The 25,373-nt window shown below is 46.5% G+C and overlaps 1 protein-coding gene across 1 annotated transcript in view; it reads left to right on the top strand.

Moving 5' to 3' along the window:
* The window catches only part of LOC126232229 (uncharacterized), a 75,718-nt gene extending 53,089 nt beyond the window's left edge, over window positions 1-22,629 (top strand). Inside the window, exon 4 of the transcript XR_007544692.1 lies at window positions 22,404-22,629. The gene's annotated coding sequence lies outside the window, so the exon portion shown is untranslated. The remainder of the gene's footprint in view (window positions 1-22,403) is intronic.
* Window positions 22,630-25,373: the final 2,744 nt, after the last annotated feature.

The raw sequence follows: 25,373 nt of genomic DNA, 5'->3' as shown, positions 1-25,373 counted from the left end.
AAAGGAAAGTCCTCTCATTCACTGCATGCCACAGTGAATTCTACAACACCCCATTTACAGATTGGGAGTACCTCGGTGCCCTTGCTGGTAGCCCAGACACAGCTCCTGGGCTAATTCGGATCCACAGTCAGGTGATTTAATATCACTCATCTGACTAAAAGTGCCATCTCCTCGTCGTATTCAACTGGATCTGGTGCGATGGTGTCTTCCCATTGCAATGGCAGGAGAGCACCATTGTTTTGGTACCCAATCCCGGCAGAAACCTGCTTGATGTGGATAGCTATTGGCCCATCAGCCTCCCCCAACGTTCTTTGTAAGATGCTGGAATGTATGGTGTGTCACCGGTTGGGTTGGGTTCTGCAGTCATGTGGCCTACTGGCTCCATGCCAGGGCGGCTTATGCCAGGGTCGCTTTACCACTGATAATCTTGTCCCTCGAGTCTGCCATCTGAACAGCCTTTTCCAGATGCCAACACCTTGTTGCCATCTTTTTTGATCTACGCAAAGCATGTGACACAATCTGAGATCATAACCTTGCCACATTATACGGGTGTGGTCCCTGAGGCCCGCTTCAGATTTTTATCTAGATTTGTCTGTCACTCCGTACTTTTCGTGTTGATGTTGGTGTCTCCCATAGTTCCCCCCTGCGCCCCCCCCCCCCACCCTATAGCCAGGAACATTGGGTCCCGTAGGGCTCTGTATTGAATGTATTATTGTTTTTAGTGTCCATTGATGGTTTAGCAGCAGCTGTAGGGCCATCTGTCTAACCCTTCTGTATGCAGACATCTGCATTTCATACTACTACACCAGTACTGGTTGCTGAGCGGCACCTACGGGGAGCCACCCAAAAGGTGCAGTCATGGGCTGTCACCCATGGCTTCCAGTTTTTTGCCCCTAAGTCATGTGTCGTGCACTTCTGTAAGCATCGTATCATTCATCCAAAACCAGAACACTACCTTTGTGACATTCCACTCACTGTAGTGGAGACATATCGATTCTTAGGACTGATTTTTGGCACCCGATTGACTTGGCTACCTCACCTTTGTCAGCTTAAGTGGAAGTGCTGGCAGCACCTCAATGCCCTCCACTGCCTGAGCAACACCAACTGGGGTGCAGATCGCACTACTCTGCTGCAGCTCTACAGAGCCCTTGTTCAATACCGCCTTCAGTATGGGAGTCTGGGTTATCGTTCGCCGGTGCCGTCAGCTTTGCGTGTACTTGACCCAGTGCACCACTGTGGTATTCGCCTAATGACGGGAGCATTTAGAAAGAGTCTGATGACCATTGTCTTGGGGGCCGGAGTCCCCCCATTGCAGATCCAATGTGCACAACTGCTCACCAGTTACGCTGCATACATTCGTAGTTATCCTGAGCACCCGAATTACCATCTCCTGTTTACACCCGCATCAGTTCAGCTCCCACATCAGCGGCCCAGGTCTGGGCTAACGATCCCTTCTGTCTGACCCCTCTGGGGCTCAGCATTCATTTGCTGAGTACAGCCTTGGCATCCCTGGGATTCCTGAGCTGGGGACTGGTAAGCGTCACCAGACCTCTGTCACTGTAAGCTCTGGTAATACTTCAGTAACCACTCTGCAGTGCTGCGATAAAATATTGTGTGTTTCAGAGAACGAGGGTCTTGGCTTCACCGCCTAGACTGCGATGACGGTACACACCTTGATAAAAAAAACCTCAACCTCAAGGTGTGCTACGTGCTGAGGAGGTGAATGGCTGTTGAGGTAAAACAGTCTTTAGTGGGCAACCTCTGGGGCACCTGCTGCCCCCCCCCCCAGTTGTACCAGGCTTGCCCAGGGCTCTGCTTATGTTGATGGTTGTTTCCCTAGCATCTCATGGGATCCTTATGGACCTGTCTCAAGAAACCACTGCTCCTGACAGGACAGGTGTACTGACAGGCAGCACCTACACCCACTCCTCAAAGAGAGCTCGGTTGGTCAGTCCTCCAGAAAAGAAGCCTCAGGGTAGTAGTAACAGGACATTAGTGTGCCATAACACTTTCATTGTAGTCAAGCAAAATGGGGGAAGTTTTGAGAAGATATCCCTTTTTTATATTCACAGGGCATTGGAAGGTATTGCTGGGTCTCTGATAAGTGTCAAACGATTTCGTAATGGAATGCTTTCAGTTGAAACTTGTAATGGTACTTGAATTATGTAACCATTATGGCAGCTCACCTGAACCTCTAGATACCAGCAACATTCTACTGTGTTTCTGTAAAGTAGTTAACATGTTTCTGAGACAACATTCAGATTTGATTTCATTAATGTAGAGGTACTTTGATACATCGACATGTTTATGTTGCAATGATATTATTCGTATGTCTATTCTTTCTTTTGTCACTATGATCTTTGACGTACTTGTAACTCTTGATTTTTGGGCGCGAAAGCAGTTAGTTGTTAGAGAGTCGGACCTTGAAAAAGTCATGTCTTGGACGTCATGTTGGAAAGATGCATAACGTAGTCAGCGTATAAAATGTGAACTTTAACAGTGAAGAAGATGTTTTCAAGTATGTTTTGTATTGTGAAGTGATGTTTTGTGTGTTACGTGATATTGCAACAAAAGCAATAAAAAGGAAGTGTAACTTAAATTCAGAGTGCTGATTACTTTTTTACATCACCATTGTCCTGCAAAAGTGTAATCTTCAAGAATGGTTTGTGAAACACATCTATAAAACTTTTGAATATCACAGAATAAAACTTAGGCCTCTTTGCATCCGAGCTTGGAATCATCACCACCTAGATTTTCAACGATTGAGCCATGATTTTATGAGACCAGTGTGAGAAACACGAAAAGATGAGTGCCTAGTTTATTTATTATTACATGCAATGACTTTATTAATTGTGCTCTGACACCTGCCACATAATAACTTTGTTGTTGCCTGAAAATGCAGTATTTATCAGCGTGAGCAACACCAAAATCATTATTAAATTTTGACCTTTGTTGTGGTAGGGTTGTTAGAAACTGCTAATTGCAACCAAACATCTAAGCTTCTGGGATGTAAGGCCTTAGGTGACTACCAAGTCGAGGCTGAATTGCATAACACCCTTACCTATAGTAAGGGTATGGTTACCTGTTTCGATACAATGGAGGTGAACCTCGAGGAGTTACGTGAAGAGTAGAAGAATGTGGGTGTCATGGAGGTGCAGAATTATATGAGGAGAGTCAATGGCAAATTGGAAAAATCAGCAACCTTTATTCTAACATTTAGTACTCTCGAATTACCGGAACATGTCCTTGCAGCCTATATCCCTCTTAAGGTTTGCCCGTTTGTTCCTAGCCCCAGGCAATGCTATAAATGTCAAAGATTTGGCCATACCACTATGGGATGTAATGGGAAGGCTACATGTGGCAATTGTGGAGGCTCCACTCAAGAGTCAGGGACTTCTTGTACACTTCGTCTGAAATGTGTAAACTGCTCTGGGGATCACCCATTGTGGAGCAGAGTGTGTGGGGATTTACAATGAGGAAAAGAAAATTCAAGAGTTGAAAGTAAAGATATGCATACCCAATGGTGATGCCAGGAAGCCTTACAGAACCATGCAGCCACCGGTTTTTGCTACTTCTTTTGCATCAGCCCTTAATACAGCAATATCTAAGTGTGATGTGTCCACACAAACTCACACTGATTCCAGTATGAGCACTTGCACTTGTAGGTGTACCTGTGGGGGGGAAACACTCCACTTGCAACTGCTGCTGTTTGGAAGCTGTCAGAAGAAGGCTTACCACCTATGCCACATACCACTGCCCAACATCAGAAGCCAACTCAGCCACCCCTGCAACCCAGGCAGCTGCCTCCTCCTGTCAGTAAAGAAAAACGTCATTTGAAAAGTAGTTATAAGTCCAAGAAAGGGGTAGGTAAACCTTTGGCTCAACGAGCTCTCTCACTTTCTAATGGCGACTATGCTATTGCGGATATGGACTTCCAATTGGAGCAACCAGGGAGCATGGAACCAGCTAACATTCCCCCTGATATCCCCGTTAAATCCCTGCCTCCGAGGGAGAAAGAAAAAAAAACAACCACCACCAGCACTAACCAGTGGCTTCCATAGGGATTTCTGTGTTGCAGTGGAATTTGAATGGATATTGCTCACATTTGTAAGAATTGCAGCAGCTGGTCCAGGAAAACCTATGTGCATCTGCTTAGAGAGACATATTAAAGTCACAGACACACCTGATTTACAGGGCTACCACATATACAGGAAGGACGATACTACTGGAGACAGGGCTAAAGGTGGAGTGGCTATTTTCCTTGATCAGATGCCACTCCTCTCCTGTCGCTCTTTCCACGACCATGCAAGCAGTTGCTGTTAAAGTTCTCGCACCCTTTACTATCACAGTGTGTTCTTTGTACCTGCCTCCCCCCCCCCCCCCCCTTGACACTTTGGATGTGAACACACTGGCAGACCTCTTCTGGGCACTCCAACGCCCATTCCTTCTTGTGGTGGATTTTCAGTGCCCACAATGTGCTGTGGGGCTCAGCTACTACTTGCTCCAGAGATCGGATGATCGAGTGACTTGCCCATTCTGAGAATATCTTGCCTCTGAATGCAGCTCAGATGACTCTATTTTCCACATCTACAGGGTCTTTTTGGCTATTGATCTTTTTGTTCCCCAGCTATTGTGGACTCAGTTCAGTGTGAGGTGGCTCGAGATTTACATTATAGTGGCCACTTCCCAGTGTGGCTCCGACTGCTGCCTAGGATGGTTGCCAGCAGGAGACCACGCAGGTGACTGATACAAAGGGCAAATTGGTTACAGTACAGTTGACAGGCTATTTTTGAACGAAAGGATTGTGCACAGGAGGCAGTGGCCCATATCGCTCACGAGATCCAAAGGGCTGCCAAAGTCCATCCTCAGGTCTGGTAACCACCTCAGATGATGGCCTGTGCCTTGGTGGAATGATGACTGTCGATTGGCAATCAGGGCCAGACAGCTAGCTCTGCAGAACTTCAGTGTCTAGCTACTGACAATCTTCATGCAATCAGCTCTGCGAGAGCACATGAAAGGCGAGTGATCAGAGAATGGAAGAGGGCTTCCTGGAGGGAATTCACAACTTCCATTAATTGGTCCACTTTCGCTGCGCACGTTTGGGAATCAATAAGACTGATTTCAGGCAAGGATAGTCCACATCCCCTAACGGCCTTGTCAAATAATGGGGTCTTGGTGGACACGCCAGAAGACATGGCTCACATTTTAGCTGAACAGTTCTTTACTATTACTAAGTCATCCAGTCAAGCTCCTGCTGTTCAGGTATTTTGTTAGACTGCAGAGATGAGGAAGTTCAATTTCTTTTCGCATAATGAGGAAGTCTGCAACCTTCCATTCTCCATGTGGGAACTGGAATCAGCTTTATCTGCAGCCAGAGACACTGCTCCAGAACCTGATGAGATCCATTATGCCATGCCTCGCCATCTGTGCCCTGAAGCAAAAGGTCAGCTTCTCTCTTGTTTCAATCAGATCTGGTTTGATGGACAGTACCCCACGACTTGGACGGAGGCAATATTAATTCCATTCTGGAAACCAGGCAAGGACCGTAGCACCCCTAACAGTTATCGAAGTGTCACCGTTACCAGTTGTATGGGTAAGACACTATAGAGTGCGTGGTCAACTGCTGCCTCATTTGGCTGCTAGTCCCTAGGTCACCTGAGCCACTCCCAGTGTGGTTTCTGGCGCTACCGTTCCGCTCTTGACAACTTAATTCTTCCGGAAACGGTGATACAGGAATCCTTCTTATGCCAAAATCATTTAGTCTGTGTGTTTTTTGACCTCGAAAAAGCATGTGGCACTACTTGGAGGTACAACATCCTTTGCTAACTTCATGAATGTGAACTACATGTACGCCTGCTGCTACTGATAAAGTCCTTTCTTGAGGACCAGAGGTTTCGTTAACACATTGGCGTTGCCATCTCTGATTGCTTTGTTCAGGAGAATGGTGTACCCCAGAGCAATGTCCTCAGTGTCACATTGTTTGTCATTGCTATCAATGGCATTTCCTCCACAGTCGGGAGCCCTGTCAAATGTTCTTTGTTTGTGGGTGACTTTGCAATCTTCTACCCTTCTTCTGATCTTACGAGGCAGCTACAGCTGACCTTTAGGAGGCTGTAAACCTGGGCCCAGACAACTGGTTTTCGGTTCTCAACAGAGAAGACTGTGTGTCAATTTTAATTGTGCTTTTCAGAGTTCTAACCAACCAGAGCTTACAATGGAGGTCCGTATTTCACAGTTTTCAAGACACTGTGCACTTTTTAGGTTTATTATTTGACTCTAAATTAACATAGATCCCACACCTGAAAGACCTACAAACAAAAGGGTTAATGTTGTTGAGCATTTTGAAATGCCATGGTGGAAAAACATGGGGAGCTGACAGGGCCCGACTCTTGCAGTTTTATAGGGCGTTTTTTTTTTATCACACCTAGACTATGGCAATATGGTCTCCGGATCGGCCCACCCTGCCTACCTCCAGATGTTAGATGCTGTCCACCATGAGGGCATTCTGAAATCGACTGGCTCCTTTTGGAGCAGCCCAATTCAGACACTGTGCAGAGGCTGGTGAACCACGCCTCTGGATTCGGCGACGTATCCTTTTGGCTCAACAGGCACTGAAAATCTCTGTGTCACCTCAATCATTGGCATTTAATTCAGAGATACAACCCACCTTCGAAAGACTGTTCAGGAACTGGCCCCAAACGATTCAGCCATTTGGTATACGTGCTACAGAAACATCATTCTTGTGCAACGCAGCTAGCTCTTTATTTGCACGAAGTAATGGCCGCTATCCACAGGGGATCTCAAGTTGATTCCGTATTTCTAGATTTCCGGAACGCTTTTACACCGTTCCTCACAAGTGACTTCTAATCGAGCTGCAGGCCTATGGGGTATTGTCTCAGTTGTGTGACTGGATTCGTGATTTCTCGTCAGGAAGGTCGCAGTTCGTAATAATAGACGGCAAATCATTGAGTAAAACTGAAGTGATATCAGGTGTTCCCCAGGGAAGCATCCGAGGACCTCTGTTGTTCCTGATCTATATAAATGAGCTGGGTGACAGTCTGAGCAGTTCTCTTAGGTTGTTCACAGATGATGCTGTAATTTACTGTCTAGTTAGGTCATCCGAAGACCAGTATCAGTTGCAAAGCGATTTAGAAAAGATTGCTGTATGGTGTGGCAGGTGGCAGTTGACGCTAAATAACGAAAAGTGTGAGGTGATCCACATGAGTTTCAAAAGAAATCCGTTGGAATTTGATTACTCCATAAATAGTACAATCCTCAATGCTGTCAATTCAACTAAGTACCTGGGTGTTAAAATTACGAACAACTTCAATTGCAAATACTACATAGATAATATTGTGGGGAAGGCGAGCCAAAGGTTGCGTTTCATTGGCAGGACACTTGGAAGATGCAACAAGTCCACTAAAGAGACAGCTTACACTACTCATTCATCCTCTGTTAGAATATTGCTGCGCAGTGTGGGACCCGTACCAGGTGGGATTGACGGAGGACATCGAAAGGGTGCAAAAAAAGGGCAGTTCGTTTTGTTTTATCACATAATAGGGGAGAGTGTGTGGCAGATAGAAATGGTAGAGAGATAGTGTGATTGTGGTTCGATGAACCCCTTTGCCAAGCACTTAAATGTGAATTGGAGTAGTCATGTAGATGTAGATGTAGACTCTCAAGGATCCTCATCTTTCGGGCATGAAAATGCTCACCCAGAGATGGAATGCACTGACGCCTTGGTGTCTTCAGAGGCCCAAAGTGATTTTAAGCTTGACACAGTACACGAAAAGTTGTACTCCAGATGTGGTCTTTACAACTTTGTTTTAGTCTATTTTAAGTATGTACCATAGTTTTTATTTATACAGATTGATCCCAACAGGAGAATGCTCTTGGTTCTGTGGTTCTCCTTGATGAGGTTTCTAAAGTGCATCTTCCAGAACAATTTACAAATTATGATGCAGAGTTATATGGCAATCTAATGGCATTGGAAAGGGTTCACAGACATCACTGTAGGAGTTTTCTTGTCAGTTCAGACTCTTTTAATGCACTGCAAGCACTTTACCAAATGTATCCAGTAAACCCGCTGATTCAGCACATCCATGACTCCTTACAGTGGCTCCAATGCCGTGGCAAGGGTGATCTTTTGCTGGGTACCTGGCCACATTGGGATAACGACATGGCTGACAAAGCTGCCAAGGAAGAATGTTGGGGTGGTGCTGTCCATCAATGTCCCATCCTGTTGCACGCCATTATCTAATTTTCTGAAAGATGCATCATGCGACAGTGGGAGACTGAATGGTTGCAGGTGTCAGACAACAAATTGCGGTTGCTCAGATCAACCACAAAGGCTTGGAAAACTTCATGTTAGCCTCGTTGCTGGAAGGAGGTTTTGCTTACCAGACTGTGCATTGGGCATAGTTCTTTCACACATGGCTTCCACCTCTGGCAGGAGGATCCACCATTCTGTGAAGTTTGTGGCATGCTGCTTTCAGTTCTGCATATTGTGGCTATGTGTGTCCTGTATACTGATATTAGGGCAGCCCTTGGTCTTGCTGGAGACCTGCCCACCATCCTCGCAGATACCGATACCAGTGTTAAGACTAGTGAAATTTTGTGAACTGTCAGGCTTCATCCCTAAACTGGTAGGGAAGGGCGGCAACCTTTAGAATGTTATAAACTGTTCCGCATGTGGGGACAGACTTCGTTCCCATCCATAAGAGTTCATGTTAACTTTTCGTCAGGGTGCTGATGAACATGATGTTGAGTCCCACTCAACTAAATCACCACCACCACCACCACCAAACCTTCTTTCTGAACTGGAGTCCTTTCCTCTACCACCTCCCATCCAGGTCCGTCCGCATACACCTCCATGGTGTACGCCTAGGCTACAGATTCGTGTGGGCCTTTTGCATGACCCTAAGGACTCAGTTATTCCTGCCACTCTCCACTGTCACTTCCTGTCGATTCTTGACGTCTTCCGGGGCTTTGGCTTGGTTTACACTGATGGCTCGATTGCTGATGGTCATGTTGGCTTCGCCTAGGTCCCCAGAGGCCATTTTTAACAGCATTCCTTGCCCAATGGCTGCAGTGTATTCACTGTAGAGCTGGTGGCCATCTCTTGTCCACTCCAGTATATCCATTCATATCCCGGGGAATGGCTTCTTCTGTGTACTGACTCCTTGAGCAGCCTACAAGCTATCGACCAGTGATAACCTCGCCTTCCATCGAGGAGTCCATCTATGCCCTGGACTGGTCCCGTCATTCAGTGGTGTTTGTGTGGACCCCAGGACACGTCGGCATCCCAGGCAACGAACTAGCCGGCAGGCTGGCCAAACAGGCTACGTGGCAACTTCTGGAGATGGGCATCTCTGTAACTGACATGCGTTCTGACTTACACTGTAGGGTTTTTCGGCTTTGGGAGATGGAATGGCATAACAGCACACAAAACAAACTACATGTCATTAAGGAGAGTGCAAATGTGTGGACGTCTTCCATGCAGGCATCTCGCAGGGAATCAGTTGTCCTCTGCCGGCTCCACAGTGGCCATGCTTGGACGACCCACGGTTACCTCCTGCGCTGTGAAGGCCCACCTGAGTGTCGGTGCAGTCCCTCGGTTAGCAGTGGCCCATATTCTGGTGCACTGTCCCACTTTGACTGCCCAGCGACGAAATCTTGGATTACCGGACTCTTTGCCGCCAATTTTATCTGACAACGCCTCATTGACTGATTTAGTTTTACATTTTATTCATGAGGGTCGGTTTTATCATTTGATCTAATTTTTAGCACATGTCCTTCGTCCCTCTGTGTGCTCCACCCTAGTGCTTCTAGGGTGGAGGTTTTAATGAGTTGCAGAGTGGCTGGCTTCTCCTTTTTTATTCTCATGGTCAGCTAACCAAGGTAATGTGCTTTGTTGTTTTAATCTCTTAATCCCGTTTCTTGTGTTTCTGTGGTCTTCTTGTCCCCTTCTGTTTATTTGCATGCTTGTTGCCCTTCATCGTTCTCGTAATTTTTCTTTTTATTATGTTTTGAGTTGTCAGTCTCGTTCATTTTATTCTCACACCTGTGGCATTCTTTTATTTGGAAAAGGGACTGATGACCTCATAGTTTAGTCCGTTTCCCCTCTTCTAATCCAACCAACCAGTCTTGCAGAAGCCTGCTCTCCCTCTGTGCCTTGCCCTCGATCAATGAAAGAGAAGTATCAGTTGTGTGATAATGCCCACCCCTGTAGTGCCATCTACCCCCTTGCAACCTGAGTCTGATCTTATTTATGGATATCACTGTATCCTCATTGGTGATGAATGGTGACCCAGTGGCACGATTAGCTCCAGCCTGTTTGCCTTCCATTTGGATACATGTTCCATGATTATTCACTGGAACTGTAATGGATACTATCTCCACAACCCAGAGTTGCAATCCCTTGTTGGCTTTGACTTGGCAGCTTGTGCCGTTCTCCAGGAATCTCATTTTACTGAAGATCACTCACCACTCACCCTTTATGGCTTCCGTGTTCTGTCAAAACCGGGTCTGCCCTTAGAGGGCTTCTGGTGGCATTTGCACTTTGGTCATATGGACATTGTCAGTGCATGGATACCTCTTTGTACAACATTGGTAGCAATTGCTTTCTGGGTCCACGTGGATTGTGCGGTCATGGTTTGCAATCTACATTTTAATTCCCATAACCCTTTGTGGGGCAGTGCTTTTTTGTCTAGTTGGAGGCTCCTCATTGACAACTTTCTTGCAGACCACAGCCTATGCCTTCTTAATGATGTGCCCACTACTCATTTTAGTTCTGTGTAGACACTTTCTCTGCTATTGATCTTCGCTCACTTTTTGTTGCTGTCTACCTTTCTTAGACTGGTCACTGCACACTGACCTCTGTGTTAGTGATCACTTTCCATTGATTCTCTCATTCTGTTCCAAGCTCCCAATGTCCAGGTTCCCCCACTGGTTGTCCCATTATGCTGATTGCCCTCTGTATACCTCCCAGGTCATGTTTACACCTTCTTCGTCAGGCTGCATTGTTAAAGTCGTATGTGATATGTCCATTAAGATAATCAACACTGCCAGCATTAGCATTGCTGTTCCGCAATGGATGGGTGGTGTTGGCCATCGGCTAGTTCCGTGGTGCAGCACAGCCGTGGTTACCATCCGTGATCACTGTCTTGCCTTGCAATATCTTATGTTGCATCTGTCCTCTACTAGTCTTACTACCTTTAAACGTCTTTGTGCCATAGTCCATTCTATAATTGAATATAGGGAGTGGGTGTGTTGGGAACACTTTCTCCTCTCTAGGCTCTTCTGTCTCTTCAACATGGGTATGGGCTACACTCTGCACCCTCCTAGGTTGTCAACAGCAGTCTTCTATTCCAAGCCTTGCCCTTGCAGATGGCTTTTGTATAGATCCATCAGTTCACACAGAATACAGCATGACCCATTTTGTGATGACATTGACATCAGCCTCCTCTCTAGTAATTTTCCTCCTCTGCAAACAGTGGCCTGGATCTTCCCGCTTCTGTTTTACCCTTGTTAGGTGGAGTCTATGAACATTTTATTGAATGGGAGCTGCTTCTGGCCCACTCTTCTTTGTATGATTCAGCCCTTGACCCCGATTCCATCCATAACGAATTGCATCAACACCTCAATCCTCCATGACAATATCTCCTCTGCATGTTTAACTGTATTTGTCTCAGATATTTTCCTCTCTCGATGGACAGACGGTATTGCGGTTCCTGGCCATAAGTCTGGCAAGGATCCATAGTCCCTAGGTAGTTAGTGGCCGATCAGTGTGACCAATGTCTCCAGCAAGTTACTAGAATGGGTGGTGAATCATCGGCTCAGTTGGGTCCTGGGATCTCAGGATCTTTTACCTACTTACCAGTGTGACCTTTGGGAAGAATGGCCTCTATTCGATCATCTGCTTTGTTTGGAAACTGAAGTTCAGCAGGCTTCTTGGTGATGCGATCTTGTCACAGATTTCTTCAATCTTTGTAAGGCCTACGACATAGCTTGGTGCTGTCACATACTCCCCATGCTCTTCTGAGTGGGGTCTTTGCCCCCCCCCCCCCCCCTCATGATTTTTTATTCACCAGTTTCTGTTCCACCAGTCGTTCAGAGTTCCCATTGGCACTATTCTTAGATCGCCACGGACCCAAGAGAATTGCATTTTGCAAGGATCTGTGTTAAGTATCCTATTTCTCAGTTCTGTTAGTGGGATTGTGGGCTCTGCCAGACTGTTGGTCATCCCTGATCTGTATGTGGATGCTTTCTGTGTTTGGGCTACCTCCCACTCAATGGCCACTGGAATGACAGCTCCAGGGTGCCATGTGGTGTGCTTACATGTGGACTCTTGCACGATTTTCAGTTCTCTCCCCTTAAGTCGAGGGTGGTCCATTTGTCACTGTACCACTGTCCATCCTGATCCAGAGCTCTGCCTAGATGCCCAACACCTGACTTGCACCCTCCAGTTCTGCTTGTTGGGTCTTCTTTATGATCACCAGCTTCCTTGGTTGCCCCTAAAGATTGTCTTTCTGTAAACTCCATGTCCTTTACTTCTTTGCCAAGAACTCTTTGGGAGCTGATTGTTCAACCCTTCTACACCTTTACCATGCATTAGTTCTGTCTCGCCTGGATTGTGGATGTCAAGTTCACTATTGTATTGCTTTAGCCACCAGTGCCTTTTCCACTAGTCCTGTTGATAGTCTTCTGGTAGGTGGTGGCATCCCACCCCTTTTTTGGTGGTCTCAGCACCTGGTTTTCAATGTCATCACTATCCACTCTTTCCCTGCTCATCCCTCCTGTTCTGTATGTTCTTTTCATGGCATTGGATGATCATCTATCTGCTGCTGCCATCAGGTAGGTTTACTAGTTGCTATGATTTCCATCACCCCTCTGTTATCTTCCCCACATTGTCTCCTGAGTCCCCCCCCCCCCCATTCCCAACAGTTAGCTCCTTGGCCCCAGATTGTGATGGATCTTTTTTGGGGTCCAAAAGCCTCCATCGCTCCAGTGGTATTTTGTCTGTTCTGAGTGCTCTTATAGGGTTTCAGGATGCCATTGTTTTTTACACCAATGGCTCTAAGTCAGCCGATCATGGGGATATACCTTCATGGCTTCTTTGGCACAGAACACCATCTGGTCTGCCATGTGTGGGGTGTTTACTATGAAAATGATGCACATCTATTGGGCCCTCTGCTTTATTAAATGGTCCTCCCTCACCTGAGATTTATTATGTATGAACTCAACGAATGACCTGAAGGTTATCACTGGGTGTTTTCCCACCATTTCTTATTCTCTGTTATCTGTGAGCTTCTCACTGATTCCAGTGACAGTGCTTGTTCAATTGATTTCCATTGGGTTCCTGGCCATGTAGCTATCCCAGGTAATGAACTTGCTGATAGCCTGGCTGAGGGTGGCCACATTTGCCGTGTTCTCCTTTTGCGGTAGTATGTCAAATCCCTTTTTTTTTTGCTCAGTTGTGGGCCAGATACGAGGCTATCCCTCTGCCTAATAAACTTTGCGCAATCAAGTATACTCCCACATTGTGGTGTTCCTCCTTCCCACCTCTCACACAGGGAATCTACAATCCTCTGGTGTCCTCATATCAACCATACAAGGCAGACCCATGATTTTTTACTCCACAATGAGCGACCCATTCCCCTTTGTATTTGTGGGCTCCTCTGATGGTGATCCATACTTTCCTGGACTGTAAATTTTCCTCTGAAATTGGAGTGCCTCAGTTAGCATTGAGATTCGTTATGGAGGCCTTGGCTTTGTCTCTACATGATCTGGGTTCTCCTTGGGTTTTTCCTTTGTTTTGTTTGGTCTTTTGTGCACTTCCCCTGGTGTTGTCCCTGTTATCAAAATCTGGGTCAGTACAGGTGTTGGGATGGGATTGTGGCAGTGCTGGTGCCCCACTGCACATAGTGTTTGTGGGGCAGCCTGTTTCCCCCCACACCCTCTTGTTCTTTCCTTTTCTTGCTGCTCTGATGTTCCTTCTCCCTCTTTGTTTGCCTGTTTTCCCTTCCCCTTGACTGGACTTTGCTGTTTGTGGTGCTCCACCCTTGATTTCTGCCATCTTTGATCCTGGAATCGATAATCTCGTTTGGTCCCCTCCCCCAGTCAACCAACCAACCTTTAGTTCCTACCCCTATACAGACTGAAGGATGTTTTTTATCATCTCAAATACATTTTAGTTCATCAGTGATTTTCATAATTTGTTTACACCTCAAAAATAGAAACATACATAGATTTTCTCCAAGTTGAAAGAATAATTTAGTATATTGATTACATTTAATACACAGCAGTGTTTAGTCTAATATGCAACAAATGCAAACTCGTACTAACCCCTACTGTTTCACCACAAGCTATTCAAATTTTATCCTGTATCTCACATCTTCTCCAAATATGATAACCATAACTACAAGGTGTACAACTTTGCTTCCACCATTTGCAGATAGGTGGCGACAACAGTAAGTAGCAGTCGAAAGAAACAGATTGTAGACATCAGGCACTCAGCTTGGACCTCAGTCAACATAACGTCATTGAAATATTAGTCGATTTGTGTTTGTATCCTGAAGCAGTTGTTGATTGAAAATGTCAGTTTACGAGCCTAATTCTCATCATTTGCGGGAGGTGTTACTGTTTTGTTTCAATATGAAGAAAACAACTGCTGAGTCTAATCGAATTCTCTCAGGTATGTATGATAAGGACGCTATTAGTGAAAGAATGTGTCATGAGTGGTTTCAATGCTTCAAGAAAGGTGATTTTAACGTCGTAGACCAGCACAGTGGTAGAAGGGAGAAACTTTTCGAAGATGAAGAATTGGAGACATTGCTGAGTGAAGACTCGTGTCAAACTCAAGAAGAATTGGCACGATTAGTGGGAGTGACACAGCAAGCCATTTCAAAACGTCTCAAGGCTATGGGCATGATTCAGAAAGAAGGAACTTGGGTCCCGTGCAAATTGAAGCCAAGAGACATTGAACGGCGTTTGTGTGTTGGTGAAGATTTAATTCAGAGGCAAAAACGGAAGGGATTTCTGCATCACATTGTGACCGAGGACAAATAATTGGTTCATTATGATAACCCTAAATGCAAAAAATCATGGGGATATCCTGGCCATGCTTCCATGTCGATTGCCAGACTGAATATTCATGGTTCCAAGATCATGCTCTGCATTTGGTGGGACCAGCTCAGCATTGTGTACTAAGAGATGTTTCAACCAAGTGAAACCATCACAGGTGCTCGTTATTGAATGCAATTAATGCGTTTGAACAGAGCATTAAGACAAACAGCCAGAATACAGTGAGAGGCATGATAAAGTGATTTTGCAGCACAATAACGCTCGACCCCACGTTGCAGAAGAGGTCAAAACGTCCTTGGAAACGTTAAATTGGGAAGTCCTACCCCACCCAATGCATTTTCCAGATATTGCTCCCACCGTCACCTGTTTAGATCAATGGCAAATGGCCTGACTGACCAACATATCTGATCTCAGGAAGTCGCAAATTGGATAGATTCGTGGATCACTTCAGAAGATGAACAATTTTTTCGACATGGAATTCGTATGCTGCCCAAACGATGGGAGAAAGTAGTGGCCAGCGATGGAAAATACTTTGAATGATGGGCAGCTCATTAAGGAGCTGACAGCCAGGCCATGAGATGCAGGAGAATCAGATTTAATAGTTTCTGTAAAATAAATTTGAGAAAATTTTCAGTGCCGCTGCCTTGCACACTGTTGTTCACATGGTCTGATGAGCCTGCTACCTGCCACACCAAATCTCCACTAGTGATTGCAAAACTTAGAAGTGAACATTGTCTCAAAATCAAGAGAGTGAGTTTTTTCCTCTAATGATGTCATGCGACACAATTGAGAGTAAATCTCACTATAATAACTCTGAAGTGAACACAGTACTGAGTCAGTCCAGTATTACTCTCTCAAGTGGGGACACACCTTAAGCTATTTCATGTGCCTCATACATCATGCATCTGATATGTACATTTTCCTAAGGACATCAATAAATTTGAGGTGTCGACTCTAGGTTCCTTGTTTTGAAGTTTTAAGTCTTTCAGTTCTCATTCAAATTTTTCTCACTACAACATACTTACCTCAGAAGGAATTTTCACTCTGCAGCAGAGTGCATTCTGTCATCTTAAACTTTTGTGACAGACCATGAATAGAACGTGTGATCTTGAGTCTGAGTCACTCTTTGGCAACTCAGTAGGTACAACACCTAGCCATGAAAGGCAAAAGTCCCAGGTTTGAATACCAGTCGGCTCACAGTTTTAATGTGCCACGAAGTATCTCATTTCATTTTTGTCTACTTCCTCTTCTCGTTCCATAACATTGTCTCCAACCTCCCTGCAGGTCTGGAGGTTAGAATAGGCCCAAGGTATTCCTGCCTGTCGTAAAAGGCGACTACAAGGAGTCTCTAAAGTTTCGGCCTTTATATAATGGTCCCCTGTAGGATTTGACCTCCATTTTTCAAAATTCTCCTGAAGAGCGAGCCAATTGGGGAAGGGGCCCTTACATGGTGCATTGTGTCAATCATGTACTGAGATCTTTAGTCCACTTCATTGTCATGGCATTGCAGTCCTGCTCATCCTCCATCTTTTGGTCTAGGACACCTTCCTCAGTGCGTTTTGCTCCATCCACTCTGCAGTGTCCTTTTCCACACCGATGATGACCATGGACTACTTTGCCTCTCACATCCAGCATGGTAGCCAGTCCGTTGTGGTGGAGCTGCTACGTGCCCTGTTGGTTGTAGCCCCCCTGACTACACAGGGATTGCTCTGCTGATGCCTACACTGTTAATTCCCCATGTATGCCAAGGGGTAAATGCTCGTCACCTTGGGGCATCAGGAACCCCGGCAATGGCCATCGTGCCAGGTGGCCTTTGCTGTGGCTGGGTGGCGCCCACCTGGACGGAGTGGGTGGCAACAGGGTGGATGACAGGCACCACATCACCACTTGCTGGTGATCAACACCAGCTGTCTCTAAGTGCTCAAAGTCTCAGAACAATGCAAGAAAGTACAACCCTAAATCATCCCTCCTTGGCCACACCTTGGGAGGAATGCCAGGCTAAGAATGGCAGTGAACCTCATTCACCCCAGTACTTCCTATGTAAAAGAGCTGATGGGGACTAAATTGTTTCGATAAAGCTTCAAGTTTTTTGTTGAGCACTTTGAGGACAAGTTTGGGGAGCTGGAGGGCTTGTCCAAATGTGTCTGGGTCAGTCTTGATAAAAACAGCATCATCTGCCCAGTTACGGGCACTACTCTCTTGTGAAAAGTTGGGGGATGTATCGGTTACCTTCACACCCCATAAGAGCTTTAATATGGCCCAGGGTATTATATTCCACAGGGACCTTCTTTTACAGTCTGACGACGAGCTGTGTGCCAATTTAGAGCGGCGAGGTGTTAATTTCGTTCGGAGTGCCCATCAGGATCCAGGGGATAATCAGGTTGCCACTGGTGTCTATCTTGGCCATCGAGGGTGACACATTGCCCGAGAAGGTCAACGTGATGGTCTAACGTTGTGACGTCAAGCCATATACCTCTCCCATGATGCAGTACTTTTGCTGGAAGTTCGGACAAATGTTTTCCCACTGTACTTCCAGCATCACACGTCAAGATTGTGAACATCCATTGCATCTCAATACTCCATGTGCCCCACCTCCCATCTGTGTCAGCTGCGGAGAATATCATTCACCTTGCTCGCCAGAATGCAGGATTTTACCGAAGGAGGGGAAAGTCATGGAATAAAGGCCCTGGACCGACTGACATATACTAAGACTAAGAGAAAATTTGAGCACCTACATCCTGTGGCTATGGCCTAATCGTACACTGCCGCTAAGAGAACAGTTGTCATCCCCATCAGTTCATCGAATTCCTGTCAGCTGTCGGAAACGGACAATTACTCCTACCCCTTGATGGTGGGGGGCACTTCCCTCCCTGTTCCTCCTGCACCACCTACTTCGGGAGCAACACCCATGCCCCCCCCCCCCCAACCATCGGGGATGTCAGTTCCCACTTCTCAGCCAGAGAAGCATAAGACTTCTTTGGCTCCTCTGGCTAGGAAGGGGTTCCTCAGGTCACTCCCATCCCAGGTTTCTGCTAGTGGGAAATATGACACCCACCGGTGGCTGAAGAGCCCAAAAGCAGCTGGTTGTAGGGATTCACACTCAACCTCACTCCCGGAGACTGAATCAAAACAGTCCTCCCAGCCAGGGAAACCCAAGGAGCAGCAAGAGAAATCCAAAAAGAAGATCACCAAGACCAAGAGAATTGCAGTGGCACCTGCACCAGAGCTACCTACAAGCTCTGCATCTGTGGATGAGGTAGAGATTTCAACATCTGTTGAGGACCTAGATCTTGACGGACCCTCAGACACAATAGATATAGACTGCTCAGGCAAAAAGTCAGTGGCAGCAGGTGACCCTGAGGTGTACACTGCCTTATTGAATGTTCCATGCCTTCCCAGCCTCATAATGACGTTATTCTCCAGTGGAATGTGCGGCAGTTTCTTCCTCTGCCTGGCTAAGCTATGGCGACTCTTAAGCTTTACACCTGCTATCCTGGCAGTGCTGACCCCTGCCCTTCTTGGCTATAAGGCGTATTACAGGAATTGTAGCGACTATAATCTAGTGTCAGGTGGAGCTTGCGTTTGTCTTGAACTCAGTATGCAGTGAACCTGTGCTCCTTCAAACACTTCTTGAAGCTCAGGATAAGGATGACACGGGAAATAACTGTCTTCAACATACATCTTTCTCCAGATGGTGCAGTACCCCATTGGCTGAAGTGATTGATCAACTCCCTAAACCTTTCCTACTTTTGGGAGATTTTAACGCTCATAACCCCTTGTGGGGTGGCACCATCCTTACTGGAAGAGGCAGAGATGTCGAAAATTTACTGTCACAACTCGACCTCTGCCTCTTCAATGCAGGTGCCCCCACACATTTCAGTGTGGCACATGCCACATATTGGGACATTGATCTCTCTGTTTGCAATCCTGGCCTTCTCCCATTTATCCACTGGAGTGCATATGACCTGTGTGGTAGAAACCACTTACCCATCTTCCTGTCACTGCCCTGGTGTCAGTCCCACGGACACCTGCCCAGATGGACTGGGAATCTTCACCATTGAATCTCCCCCACATGGTAACATTGATGTGACAGTTGGGCAGGTGACTAAGACTATCGTTTATGGGGCAGAAAACGCGATCACTCGCACTTTAGGGTGCCCGCAGCGAAAGGTAGTCCCTTGGTGGTCGCCGGAAGTTGCTGAAGTAATTGAAGAGCGTCAGTGAGCTCCCCACGGCATTAGTGGGCACCCTTCCCTGGAGCACCTCATACCCTTTAAATGGCTCCATGCCCGCATTCACCATCTTACCTAATTATGGAAGCAGAAGTGTTACGGCAGAGGCAAGAGTGTTGGGGAGGTGACACGTGGCATCCAATGGTCGAAATGTATTTCTCCAAAGTCAGGGCAAAGATGAAACGTTTTTCTTGGTACCATACCGCAACAGGGGTTCCCGAAGTTAACATAAAGGGCATTATATTGGAACAAATAAGCCCTCGGTCACAAATATTAAGTCAAAATTGACCTGGTTTCGATGCTACTATGAGCATCGTCTTCGGAATTAGACTATTAGGTATATAGTACATTAATAAAATTAAAGTTTGTACTGACTGGAAAATATGCAGTACTTACAAGTCACATATTAAAAAAGATCTGAGCCAGAAAGGCGACGTCATGAACAGTTGAGATGGCGAGCCGTTAAGGGCTGCTCGTACTGTGAACAAGGGTTGCAACGAGTCTCGTACTATATACCTAATATGTTTTAGAACAGTTAGTCTAATTCTGAACACGACACTCATAGTAGCGTCGAAACCAGGTCAATTTTGACTTAATATTTGTGCCCAAGGGCTTATTTGTTCCAATATAATTCTGACATGGTCACAGAACCTTAGCACCTATGTTCAAAGTTTTACATAAATGGTATGTTATCCAACAACGAAAACGCGATTGCCGAGCACGTTGCCGAGCACGTTGCCGAGCACGTTGCCGAGCACGTTGCCGAGCAAGCCTCTGCATCGGAGAATTACCCCCCAGACTTTTGCAATCGCAAACAGCGCCTGGAAGGGAAAGTGATTTCGTTAATTACACACCACAGTGAATCCTATATCACCCCATTTATAGAGTTGGAGCTCCACAGTGACCTGGTACATTGCCCCAACACAGCTCCTGGGCCAGATCCGTTCCAGTTCAAAAAATGGTTCAAATGGCTCTGAGCACTATGGGACTTAACATCTATGGTCATAAGTCCCCTAGAACTTAGAACTACTTAAACCTAACTAACCTAAGGACATCACACAACACCCAGCCATCACGAGGCAGAGAAAATCCCTGACCCTGCTGGGAATCGAACCCGGGTGTGGGAAGCGAGAACGCTACCGCACGACCACGAGATGCGGGCTCGGTTCCAGTCAGATGATTAAATATCGCTCATCTGACTACAAGCGCCATCTCCTCATCTTCAACAGGATTTGGTGCGATGGCGCCTTTCCATCGCAGTGGCGGGAGAGCACCATTTTCTGGTGCTCTAACGTGGTAAAAACCCACTTGTTGTAGATAGCTATCGACCCATCAGCCTCACCAACATTCTTTGTAAGCTGCTGGAATGTATGGTGTGTCAGCGGTTGGGTTGAGTCTTGGAGTCACGTGGCCAACTGCCTCCATGTCAGGGGGCTTCTGCCAGGGTCGCTCTACCATTGATAATTTTGTGACCGTAGAGTCTGCCGTCTGCACAGCCTTTTCCAGGCGCCAATGGTTGCCATCTTTTTTGATTTACGAAAAGCATATGACACCACCTGGTGACATCGTATCCTTGCCACATTATACGAGTGGGGTCTGGGAGGCCAGCTCACGATTTTTATCCAAAATTTCCTGTCGCTTCGTACTTTCCACCTTCAAGTTGGTGCCTCCCATAATTCCATCCATATCCAGGAGAATGTAGTCCCGCAGGGGTCCATAATCAGTCTCTCTCTATTTTTAGTGGCCATTAACGTTCTAGTGGCAGCTGTAGGGCCATCAGTCTCGCCTTCTGTATGCGGATGACTTCTGCATTTCTTACTGCTCCTCCAGTACTGGTGTTGCTGAGCGGCGCCTACAGGGCACCATTCATGAGGTGCAGTCCTGGGCTCTAGCCCACGGCTTCAACTTTTCAGCCATGAAGTTGTACAGTTCATCTGGTGAGCCGTGGAAAAAATTGCTGTTTTGAAGAGTGCGCCACAATGTGTTGTGTGAAGCAGTCTCCCTCCATTTCTGGTGGTGGCGCTGCTGTGGCAATCGCTGCTTTGGTGTCTCCCTCTCGTGGGAAAGGGGAAAAGTTACCTGTTCACGTGCATTTAAGGGGCGCTATGAGCTCGGCAGTCGGGCAGTCGGTCAGTCTGGCAGTCAGAGCGAGTCCGGTCAGTTGGTCAGCCAGGTCAGTGTGGGGCAGTCAGTGTCTGTCTCTCATCGGAGTGCTAGTATGTGTTAGGCCACCAGTCTGCTAGAGTTTGCTCAGGCAATGGGCATTGGCGGTTGGATTGATCGATTGGTTGGTCGTGCACTGAGACGTCAGATGACTTGTCCGCCTTGAGTGTTGGCGCATGTGAGGTCGCCTCATGAGTCCAGTGGGCCGCGTTGTATAGTGAGGGGTAGTGGCTTCACAGCCGACATGAGAGCAACAGGAGTCAACCCATGACATTGGTCTCGCCGGGGCGAGCTGCGACACCGTGAGACGGGACATCGCGCCTTCCTGCGTGAAGTGGCTGGCAGCAGACGGTTTGGGAGAGCGTTTTGGGGGTGCTGCGCCAGGTCTTTGCCAGAAATCACAGTTATTAGAAGTTAAGTGATTCGTGATATGTTGTTTCAGTTACTTGTTAAAGTCTACTTTCTTGGTTACTCTCTCATCCCCAGCTTGCTCGTCTGTCTCCCGTGCGCATTTGTTAGGCAGTTAGTGTCTGTCTGTCGGTCTGCCGTACGTTAATAGCTGCCTCTGTCATGTTTGTCGGATTTGGTGTTAACGAATTTATAGAATTAAGGTGTAAAGGCCAAATTCCTGAAATATGTTTTTATCTTGCCTATCATCTTGCGAGGCGGTATATGTGTAATGTAGAACATGTTGTACATTTTATGTAAGTCCGAATTTCATGGGGTTTATTTAAATAGTCATTTTTATAAAATTGCCACCCTTCCACCATAAGAGTCCTTTTACAAACAAATTGCACTTTCGGTGGCAAATAATTTCTTAGTGTGAGTGTTTTTACCATTTCTATCCCTCTTACTGATTGCATAGTTAATATGTTTGTGTGAGTTGGTAAAATTTGTAGTTTAAAGTAATCTGGTGTGTTGCAGATTTGCACCAGTGTAGTCTTTCAGAGGTTGTGAGCGGTTGTGACTACGGCAGTGTTGAAAGGGAGCGGCAAGCTTCTCAGCCCGAAGGCTCATTCTGTCAATATTGTTCTTTCTGCCTTTAAATAAAATTGTAACTTGATATTTCGGGGGTGCTTTTCTGCTTATAAATTTTAAATCTGTTTTTGAAAAGACTTTTATGAATAAAACTCCCATTTGTTTAAGGTAATTTCATTTCCATCAGTTACTCCCTGGCAACTACTTCCACGCTCACCTAGTGTGATTGTGTTAATGTTCTTGATGAATCACTAGTAAATAAAGTAAATTCCTTAAGAATAGATTTTGAAAGTAAATTCACGATCCATCCGGAACCAGAACTTTACCTTAATCATGCTCCACTCACTGTAGTGGAGGCATATCGATTCTTAGGACTGGTTTTAGATGCATGATTGAGTTGGCTATCTCACCTTCGTCAGCTTAAGTGGAAATGCTGACAGCACCTCAATGCCCTCCACTGCCTGAGCAACACCAACTTGGGTGCAGATCATTCTACACTGCTGCAGCTCGACAGAATCCTTGTTCAATCCCACCTTGACTATGGCAGTATGGTTTATGGTTCGGCGGTGTCCTTGGCGCTGCATTCACTCGACCCAATGCACCACTGTGGTGTTCGCCTTTCAACAGGTTATTTTAGAATGAGTCCGGTGACCAGTGCCTTGCTGGAAACCGGAGTCCCTCCATTGAAGGTTAGTTGTGCGCAACTGTTCGCCAGTTATGTTGCCCATGTTTGTAGTTCTTCTGCGCATTTGAATTACTGTCTCCTTTTTCCACCCATGTCAGCTCATCTGGCCATCAGCACAGCCCTTTTGTCTACATTGGAGTCCTTCCTTTTACCACCTGTACTTGAGGTCCATTCACGTACACGTCCTTGGTGTACACCTTGGTTGCGGCTTCACCTGGACCTTTAACATGGCTCTAAGGACTCAGTTAACCCTGTGACTCTCTGCAATCACTTCCTCTCGATTCTCGACATGTTCTGGGCCCATGAAGTGGTTTACACTGATGGCTCGATGGCTGATGGTCACATTGTCTTTGCCTATGTTCATGGATGACACACAGAAAAGCACTTCTTGCCTGATGGCTGCAGCGTTTTCACTGCAGAGCTAGTGGCAGTCTCTCGTGCACTTCAGTATATCAGTTCATGCCCCGGTGAATCGAATGTATTGGCTGCAGTGATTGATCACCTCCCTAAGCCTTTCCTACTCTCAGGAGATTTTAATGTCCATAATGCCTTGTAGGGTGGCACCGTGCTTACTGGCTGAGGTAGATATGTCGAAACTTTCTCAACTCGACCTCTGCCTTTTGAATACTGGGGCCCTCACACATTTCATTGTGGTTCATGGCACTTACTCGGCCATTGATTTATCCCTCTGCAGCCCAGGACTTCTCCCATGAGAGAACATGTTAACTGGAGAGCTCATGACGACTTGTATGTTAGTGACCTGTTTCCCATCCTCCTGTCACTCCCCCAGCACCATTCCCCCAGACGTCTATAAAGATGGGCTTTAAACATTTCAGACTGGGAAGCCTTCACCTGTGCTGTCACCCTGTCACCGTTGAATCTCCCCCACATGGTGCTATCGATGTTGTGGTTGAGCAGGTAACTATAACAACCATTTCGGCAGCAGAAAATGCAATCCCTCGTTCTTTGGGGTGCCCCCAAACGAAAGTCAGTGCCTTGGTGGTTGACAGAATCCTTGTTCAATCCCACCTTGACTATGGCAGTATGGTTTATGGTTCGGCGGTGTCCTTGGCGCTGCATTCACTCGACCCAATGCACCACTGTGGTGTTCGCCTTTCAACAGGTTATTTTAGAATGAGTCCGGTGACCAGTGCCTTGCTGGAAACCGGAGTCCCTCCATTGAAGGTTAGTTGTGCGCAACTGTTCGCCAGTTATGTTGCCCATGTTTGTAGTTCTTCTGCGCATTTGAATTACTGTCTCCTTTTTCCACCCATGTCAGCTCATCTGGCCATCAGCACAGCCCTTTTGTCTACATTGGAGTCCTTCCTTTTACCACCTGTACTTGAGGTCCATTCACGTACACGTCCTTGGTGTACACCTTGGTTGCGGCTTCACCTGGACCTTTAACATGGCTCTAAGGACTCAGTTAACCCTGTGACTCTCTGCAATCACTTCCTCTCGATTCTCGACATGTTCTGGGCCCATGAAGTGGTTTACACTGATGGCTCGATGGCTGATGGTCACATTGTCTTTGCCTATGTTCATGGATGACACACAGAAAAGCACTTCTTGCCTGATGGCTGCAGCGTTTTCACTGCAGAGCTAGTGGCAGTCTCTCGTGCACTTCAGTATATCAGTTCATGCCCCGGTGAATCGAATGTATTGGCTGCAGTGATTGATCACCTCCCTAAGCCTTTCCTACTCTCAGGAGATTTTAATGTCCATAATGCCTTGTAGGGTGGCACCGTGCTTACTGGCTGAGGTAGATATGTCGAAACTTTCTCAACTCGACCTCTGCCTTTTGAATACTGGGGCCCTCACACATTTCATTGTGGTTCATGGCACTTACTCGGCCATTGATTTATCCCTCTGCAGCCCAGGACTTCTCCCATGAGAGAACATGTTAACTGGAGAGCTCATGACGACTTGTATGTTAGTGACCTGTTTCCCATCCTCCTGTCACTCCCCCAGCACCATTCCCCCAGACGTCTATAAAGATGGGCTTTAAACATTTCAGACTGGGAAGCCTTCACCTGTGCTGTCACCCTGTCACCGTTGAATCTCCCCCACATGGTGCTATCGATGTTGTGGTTGAGCAGGTAACTACAACAACCATTTCGGCAGCAGAAAATGCAATCCCTCGTTCTTTGGGGTGCCCCCAAACGAAAGTCAGTGCCTTGGTGGTTGCCACAAGTCGCTGAGGCAATTAGTGTGTCGACGATCTCTACAGC

The sequence above is a fragment of the Schistocerca nitens genome, unplaced genomic scaffold (genome assembly GCF_023898315.1).
Source record: "Schistocerca nitens isolate TAMUIC-IGC-003100 unplaced genomic scaffold, iqSchNite1.1 HiC_scaffold_466, whole genome shotgun sequence".
Taxonomy (NCBI): domain Eukaryota; kingdom Metazoa; phylum Arthropoda; class Insecta; order Orthoptera; family Acrididae; genus Schistocerca; species Schistocerca nitens.
The sequence above is the reverse complement of the archived record's forward strand: the minus strand, read 5'-3'. Positions and strand labels throughout refer to the sequence as shown.